The sequence below is a fragment of the Myotis daubentonii genome, chromosome X, assembly GCF_963259705.1.
Source record: "Myotis daubentonii chromosome X, mMyoDau2.1, whole genome shotgun sequence".
NCBI lineage: Eukaryota > Metazoa > Chordata > Mammalia > Chiroptera > Vespertilionidae > Myotis > Myotis daubentonii.
The window spans coordinates 3,327,935-3,336,228 of record NC_081861.1 but is presented as its reverse complement, the minus strand read 5'-3'; the positions used below and the strand labels follow the sequence as shown (position 1 = coordinate 3,336,228).

Genomic DNA, 8,294 nt, shown 5'->3' with positions numbered 1-8,294 from the left:
GGCTATAGTTTACTGACGATTTTCTCTTCATTACTGATCAGCCACTGGCCAAAAAAGTAAGACAGCTTTCACATTTCAGAGAACCTGAATATCTGTTTCTTTTACAACGAATACAGTGAAAGGGACGCAGCGCAGCAATCCTTCTCAAGTACTCAAAAATAGAATTGGGGAAAAGAAGGTTTAATCCAAATTATCTTAAATTTCTTTAAATCACAGTCTTCTCGGAGAGTTGCTGTGGTTTCCTGCTTCAACAGTGCTTGGAATAAACCCAGAGCTTGACCATCCCAGCCTGCTGCCCAGGCCAGCCTTCTGCCTCTCCTTAGCTGCCCACCATGACCATGACTGGGTCCACCTCGCAGGTGGGCCAGAACTACCACCAGGACTCAGAGGCTGCCATCAACCACCAGATCCACCTGGAACTCTATGCTTCCTACGTCTGCCTGTCCATGTCTTACTACTTTGACTGTCATGATGTGGCTTTGAAGAACTTTGCCAAATATTTTCTTCACCCATCTCATGAGGAGAGGGAACATCTGAGAGGCCAATGAAGCTGCAGAACCAGCGAGGTGGCCAAATCTTCCTTCAGGATATCAAGAAACTAGGCTGTGATGACTGCGAGAATGGGCTGAAGGCAATGGAATAAGTGTTACACTTGGGAAAAATGTGGATCGGTCCCTACTGGACTTATACAAACTAGCTGCTGACCAAAAGGACCCTCATTTGTGTGACTGCACTGGGACTCACTACCTGAATGAGTAGGTGAAATCCATCAAAGAATTGGGTGACCACGTAACCAACTTGCACAGGTTGGAGGCCCCTGAAACTGGCATGGCAGAGTATCTCTTTGACAAGCACACCCTGGGAGACAGCCACGAGCGCTAAGCCTTAGGCTGGCTTCCCATAGCCTCGAGGGTGACTCCCTGGTCACCAAAGCAGTACGTGCATATGAGGGTCACCTCAATAAATGTATTTGAAAAAAATTAATTAATTAATCCCAAAGAAGGTAAATAAAAGGAAAGACAACAATGCTCAGATAGGACAAATAGTAAACAGACTGCAAGATGGTAGGTTAAAAGATATACCACACTAACACTAAAGCTGGAGTGGCTATATTAATATTAGACAAAGTAGATTTCCAAACAAAACAAACATATTACCAAGGATAAGGAAGGCCATTTCATAATGATTAAGAAATCAATTAATCAAGAGAACTTTACAACTTAAAAAAGTTATGCACCTAAGAACAAACTTCAAAACACACGAAGTAAAACTAATAGCATTGCAAAAAGGAAGAGGCATATCCATAATCATAGTTCAAAGTTTTAAAACCACCCCTCTCAAATAACTGATAGAATAAGTAGGTAGGAAATCAACAAGAATATAGATTTAAACACTTTCACCATTATGACCTAATTGAGAACACTCCACTCAGCAATAGCAAAATACACATTCTTTTCAAGTACACATGGAATATTTATCAAGATAGACCATATTCTGAGCCACAAAACAAGCCTCTACAAACTTTAAAGGATCCAAGTTATAAAAAGTATGTCCTCTGGCCCTAGCCATTTTGGCTCAGTGGATAGAGCGTTGGCCTGCAGACTGAAGGGTCCCAGGTTTGATTTCTGTCAAAGATACATGCCCGGGTTGTGGGCTCAATCCCCAGTACGGGGCATGCAGGAGGCAGCTGATCAATGATTCTCTCTCATCATTGATGTTTCTATCTTTCCCTCCCTCTCCCTTCCTCTCTGAAATCAATTTTTAAAAATCAAAAAAAAAATTTTTTTTAAGTATGTCTTCTAACCACAGTGGAATTTCCTTTAAAATCAGTAATGAAAAAATCTCTGGAAAATCCCTAAAATTTTGGAAACTGAATAACACACATCTGGATAGCCCATGTTATCCAGGGTCAAAGTAGAAATTAAAAGAGAAAGTAAAAAGTATTTTGAACTGAATAAAAATAAAAGAACAACATCAATTAGGGGGGAGTTTATAGCACCTAACACCAATATTAGAAAAGAAGAAAAGTCTCAAATCAATTACCTTAGTTTTTAACCTTAAAGAATTGGAAAAAAGAGAATAATTTAAACAGAAGAAAGTAAATAATATAAAAGAGGACATCAATAAAACTGGAAAAAGAAAAATGATAAGATAAAAACAATGAAACCAAAGCCTATTTTTGAAAAAGGTCAATATAATTGATTAAACTCTACTGACTAGGAAAAAAGGAAAGAAAACGCAATTACCTATATCCAAAATAAAAGGGGATAACGTGAGAGATTCTACAGATATTAAAAGGAATAAGAGACTGTATAAATAATTTTATTCCATTATATTCAACAACTTGGATGAAATTGAAAAATTAAAAGATACAAAGTATTGAAAACTCATTCAAGAAGAAATAGATAATGTGAAATTTCCTATATCTATATAAAAGAAATTGAATTGATAGTTAAAAACCTTCTCACACAGGAAACTCCAGGCCCAGATAGCTTTCCTGGTAAAGTCTACCAAATATTAATAAGAAAGCATTCTCTAGACCAAAGAAAGGCTAAAGGAGTATATTACTACCAAACCAGCACTGCAGGAAATGTTAAAGGGAGTGCTTTAAAAAGAAAAAAAAATTGAGAAAGGAATACAGGTATAAGGAAAACCCTATCAATAACAGCCTTAAATGTGAATGGATTAAATGCTCCAATCAAAAGACAGAGTAACTGAATGGATAAGGAAACATGACCCACATATATGCTTTCTTCAAGAGACCCACCTCAGAACAAAAGATTCACACAGACTGAAAGTGAAAGGATGGAAAAAATTTTCCATGCAACTAAAACGTTTTTGCACAGCAAAGAAAACTATCAACAAAACAAAAAACAACTCACTGCCCTGACTGGTTTGGCTCAGTGGATAGAGCATTGGCCTGCGGACTGAAGGGTCCCAGGTTCGATTCCAGTCAAGGGCATGTACCTTGGTTGCGGGTACATCCCTGGTAAGAGGTGTGCAGGAGGCAGCTGATTGATGTTTCTCTCTCATCAATGTTTCTAACTCTCTGTCCCTTTCCCTTCCTCTCTGTAAAAAAAAAATCAATAAAATATATTTTAAAAAATTATTTGAAAACAACTCACTGGATGGGAGAACATATTCACCAATGATACATCTGATAAGGGGTTAATATCCAAAATTTATAAAGAACATGTGAAACTGGCCAGCGAGTGTGGCTCAGTGGTTGAGCGCAGACCTATGAACCAGGTGGCAAGGTTCTATTCCCGGTAAGGACACATGCCCAGGTTGCAGGCTCAATCCCCAGTAGGGGGCCTGCAAGAGGCAGCTGATTGATGTTTATATCTCTCTCTACTTCTCCCTTCCTCTCTGAAATCAATAAAAATATATTTTTTTAAAAAGAGAACATATAAAACTCAACACCAAAAAAACAATCTGATTTAAAAATGGGCAAAGGATGTGAATAGATGCTTCTTCAAAGAGGACATGCAGATGGCCAATAAGTATGAAAAGGTGCTCAATGCCAGTGATCATCAGAGAGATGGAAATTAAAAGCACAATGAGGTACCACCTCACACCTGCCAGATTGGCTATCATCCATAAATCAACAAGCGACAAGTGCTAGAGAGGATGTGGAGAAAACGGAACCCTCGTGCACTGCTGTTGGGAATGCATACTGGTGCAGCCACTGTGGAGAACAGTATGGAGTTTCCTCAAAAAATTAAAAAATGGAACTGCCTTATGGCCTAGTGATTCCACTTCTGGGAATATATCCAAAGAAACCTGAAACAATAATTAGAAAGGATATATTCACCCTTATTCTCATTGTAGCCTTATTTACAATAGCCAAGATTTTGAAGCAGCCAACGTACTTTTCACTAAATGAGTGGATAAAAAAGCTGTAAAAAAGTAGTATCTCTTACCCTTTGAGACAACATGGAGGGACCTGGAGAGCATTATGCTAAGTGAAATAAGCCAGTCACAGAAAGTCAAGTATCACATGATCTCATATGTGAGGAGGGTGGTAAAAGTTTAACCAAAGAATGTATATGCATATATGCATAGCCTATTGACACAGACAATAGTTGGGGAAAGGCCTGGTACTTCAACCTATGGTAGACAAGTAACCTTCTAAGGATCTTTAAAACTCCATGCCTGTCTGCAGTCAGTACCTGGATCAAGGTGAGCAAGAGGTGTGTCCCCACTGAAACACAGAGGCCACCAGACATGCCAGGCTGAGGTAGGGAGGGACAGCCCCCACCCTGCTTACCAAGGGATGCTTCAGGGGACACACAGCCAACCCTGCTCTCCCCACACTCACCCCCAGGCCCTTCCCAGGGACAGAGGGCTCCAGCTGGTGGGCTGAGGTGGTGAAGGGGAGGCCAAGTGTGGTTTGGGGTACCAGGGGCAGCAGAGAATACTGATGAGAACCCACCCCAAGTAGATGGAAGAGGGGGGACTTCCCTGAGCTGAGGACCCAAGCTCTTTGCACATGCCCCATTGTCCCTTCAGATAGCGTTTCTAAAACACAAACTAAAAAATAAAATCATTACAAATTTGCAGACAGTGGCCACATAGCATTGAACCCCAGACATGGGGCCCTTCTGAGCATGGGCCCTGTGCCATTGCATTGGTCACATGCCCATGAAGCAGTGATGGCGAACCTTTTGAGCTCGGCGTGTCAGCATTTTGAAAAACCCTAATTTAACTCTGGTGCCGTGTCACATACAGAAATTTTTTGATCTTTGCAACCATAGTAAAACAAAGACTTATATTTTTGATATTTATTTTATATATTTAAATGCCATTGAACAAAGAAAAATCAACCAAAAAAATGAGTTCGCGTGTCACCTCTGACACGCGTGTCATAGGTTCGCCATCACTGCCATGAAGCTGGCCTTGCCAGCCAACCCTGAAATGGGAGGGTGAAGACAGACCAGCACCAATGGCAACCTATCCAGCCTCCACACTCCCTTAGGAATGGAGTCGGTCCCCTCCACCTTCAGAATCTGCACCTTGATTATTTCTCCAATCTAAACTCTACAGGGGACCCCTGCCACAACTCGTAAGTTAGAGTCAAACTGAACTACCAGCAGCTGCTTAGAGCACAAGGTTCTCTCTCACATGCCCTTTGCTCTGCTTGTCTGGGATGCTTCCACCTTTGACTACCTCCCACACCCCTCCAGCCCCCACCCACCCATTCCACTTGTTTCCCCTCACTAACTTCATCTTTCAGGTGAATACTCCCATGGTCGGCAAACTGCTGCTCGCAAGCCACATGCGGCTCTTTGGCCCCTTGAGTGTGGCTCTTCCTAAGCCTTAGGAGTACCCTAATGAAGTTAATAACAATGTACCTACCAATATAGTTTAAGTTTAAAAAATGTGGCTCTCAAAAGAAATTTCAGTCATTGTACTGTTGGTATTTGGCTCTGTTGACTAATGAGTTTGCCGACCACTGCTCTAGATGTCTCAGGCATTCTTCGGTGTTCCATGCCATACTGCGTTGTTACTGCCTGTAGAAATTAAAGGTAACTGCTACCAGCCTGTTCTCACAGTAGCTGTAAACTCCAAGAAGACAGAGATGGCATCTTGTTCGCTACTCTATCTTTTTTTATGGTTTTTCCCCCAATTTATTTCAGAGAGAGGAAGGCAGAGGGAGAGAGAGATAGAAATATCAATGATGAGAGAGAATCAGCGATCGGCTGCCTCCTGCATGCCCCACACTGGGCATGTGCCCTGACCAGGAATCAAATCACGACCTCCTGATTCATAGGTTGACGCTCAACCACTGAGCCACAGCAGCTGGGCTTGCTATGAGATCTTTAGTGCTTGGCAGAGTATTGGCAAGAGTAGGAAACAGTGATACTCATTAAATGGGTGACCAGTTCAAGCTGGAAGACTCCCAGTAGGCTGTTGTGAGAAAACCATCTGTCCAAGTATCTTATGACTAAACATTCTGTCATACACAACACCACTTCCTTTTGTGGCATTGTTTATGTATCTGTCAGAAAATATTAAGTGGTTGAAGTTTACAGGCCTGTCTTCAGATGAGTGTTGTGCTATCACCACAGCCTCTTATTTCTTCAGTTGAATTTATATCTTAAACTTTTAACAGAATATCCTCTCTCCCAGCCTTCATTTGCTTCAAAGGTATTATGAGAACTGCAGGTGGTGGTGACCCCAGAGTTATGATTCTGAAAGGCCCGTGGATGATCAGTGCAGGATTCTGCAAACCCGGCTGTGCACAGGTTGAGGTTCTCTGGGCAAGTCAGCAGATGCTTAAAGGCTTTCGGCTTAGAAACTCTTTAAATATAAAAATAAATAAAATGGACATCAGTTATATCTGCTCCAGCTGAGTACTCAGACATAAAAGCCTTTCATTTTCTGGGAATCCTGGAGAGTCCACTTGGGATGCACCTGATTTATTTTTCATTGGCTCCTAAGAAATAGATAAAAATTAGGCAACTGAGCAGCACGTGGAGGGAAGGGGAGTCGGAAGTCTGAATTCTGACAGTAGGGAGGGCGCTGCTTTGTGCTCTGAGGTCAGAATTCAGACCCGCAGCAAGGGCTGAAGCAGGCAGCAGTGCTCTGAGCTTCCTGCCATCCGGCATTCACACTGACTTGGCTTTGCGGCCAACAGTGAAAAGCTAGGTTAGGTTTTTCAAATTGTGCCTTGTATGAATTTGCTTGGTGTCTGAAGGCTATTTTGAAACTATATGTAGGCTTCTGGTACTCTTGCAACTTTTTACTTTTAAAAAATATTTTAGCTTGTTCAGTGAGTACAACTTCTGAAATAATTCACTTCTTCTCTTTTTAGATAACAATGTAATTTTTACCCAACAGCAATGTCTTTTTCTTTTAAAGTAAACTTTGCCTATAAAGTAAAGAAAACCATGATCATGGAATTCCCTGGAGGAATAATACATGTTATAGGTGGTCCGGCTGGTGTGGCTCAGTGGTTGAGCATTGACCTTTGAACCAGGAGATCATGGTTCGATTCCCAGTCAGGGCACATGCCCGGGTTGTGGGTTCGATCTGTAGTAGGGGGTGTGCAGGAGGCAGCCAATCAATGATTGTCTCTCATCATTGATGTTTCTATCTCTCTCTCCCTCTCCCTTCCTCTCTGAATTCAATAAAAATATTTTTTAAAACAAAACAAAAACAAAAATATAACTACATGGACAGAGAAACATTTGTAACTTCCATAGATTATTTTGTTTCTCTAATACTTGTTTATTATTCATGTTTTTAAATGTCTCTCCCTACCTGTAATACTATCAGTCACTGACTACACATGTTTCTTTGAGAACATGAACACAGAACCATTAAGAGCATACACAGCCTCTGTAGCCAGACTGCCTGGATTCAAGTGTGGACTCCATCTGGATCACTAGCTGTGAGCCTCTAGGTCTCTCTGAGCCTTTGCTTTCTCATCTATAAAAAGGGGCTAGCAGAAACGCCAGTCAGAAAGGATATATGCACCCCTAGGTTCATAGCAGCACAATTCACCATAGCTAAGATTTGGAAACAGCCTAAGTGCCCATCAGCAGATGAGTGGATTAGAAACCTGTGGTACATCTACACAATGGAATACTATGCTGCGGTAAAAAAAAAAAAAGGAACTCTTGCCTTTTGCAACGTCATGGATGGAACTGGAGAGCATTATGCTAAGTGAAATAAGCCAGTCAGAGAAAGATAAATGCCACATGATCTCACTCATTTGTGGATTATAGAGACCAACATAGACTGATGAAAAGGGACAGACCCAAAGACTGAGAAACAGCGATCAGGCTATCAATCCCCAGAAGGAAAGTAGGGGAGGGCGGGGGTAAGGGGAAGAGATCAACCGAAGGACTTGTATACATGTATATAAGCCAAACCAATGGACATGGACAACAGGGGGAGGGGAGCATGAGTTTGTGTGTGGGGGGGAGGTTGGGGGTTAATGGGGGGGATGAGGACACATTTGTAATACCTTAACTAATAATAATAATTAAAAAAAAAGATTTGGAAACAGCCTAAGTGCCCATCAGCAGATGAGTGGATTAGAAAACTGTGGTACATATACACAATGGAATACTATGCTGCAGTAACAAAAAAAGGAACTCTTGCCTTTTGCAACAGCATGGATGGACCTGGAGAGCATTATACTAAGTGAAATAAGCCAGTCAGAGAAAGATAAATACACATGATCTCACTCATTTGTGGACTATAGAGACCAACATAGACTGATGAACAGGGACAGATCCAAAGACTGAGAAACAGCGATCAGGCTATCAATCCCCAGAAGGAAA

At 41.5% G+C, this 8,294-nt stretch overlaps 1 pseudogene; it reads left to right on the top strand.

Annotated features, from left to right (window-relative positions):
- The first annotated feature begins 332 nt into the window (after window positions 1–332).
- LOC132223977 (ferritin heavy chain-like) lies at window positions 333–946 on the top strand (annotated as a pseudogene).
- The last annotated feature ends 7,348 nt before the right edge of the window (window positions 947–8,294 follow it).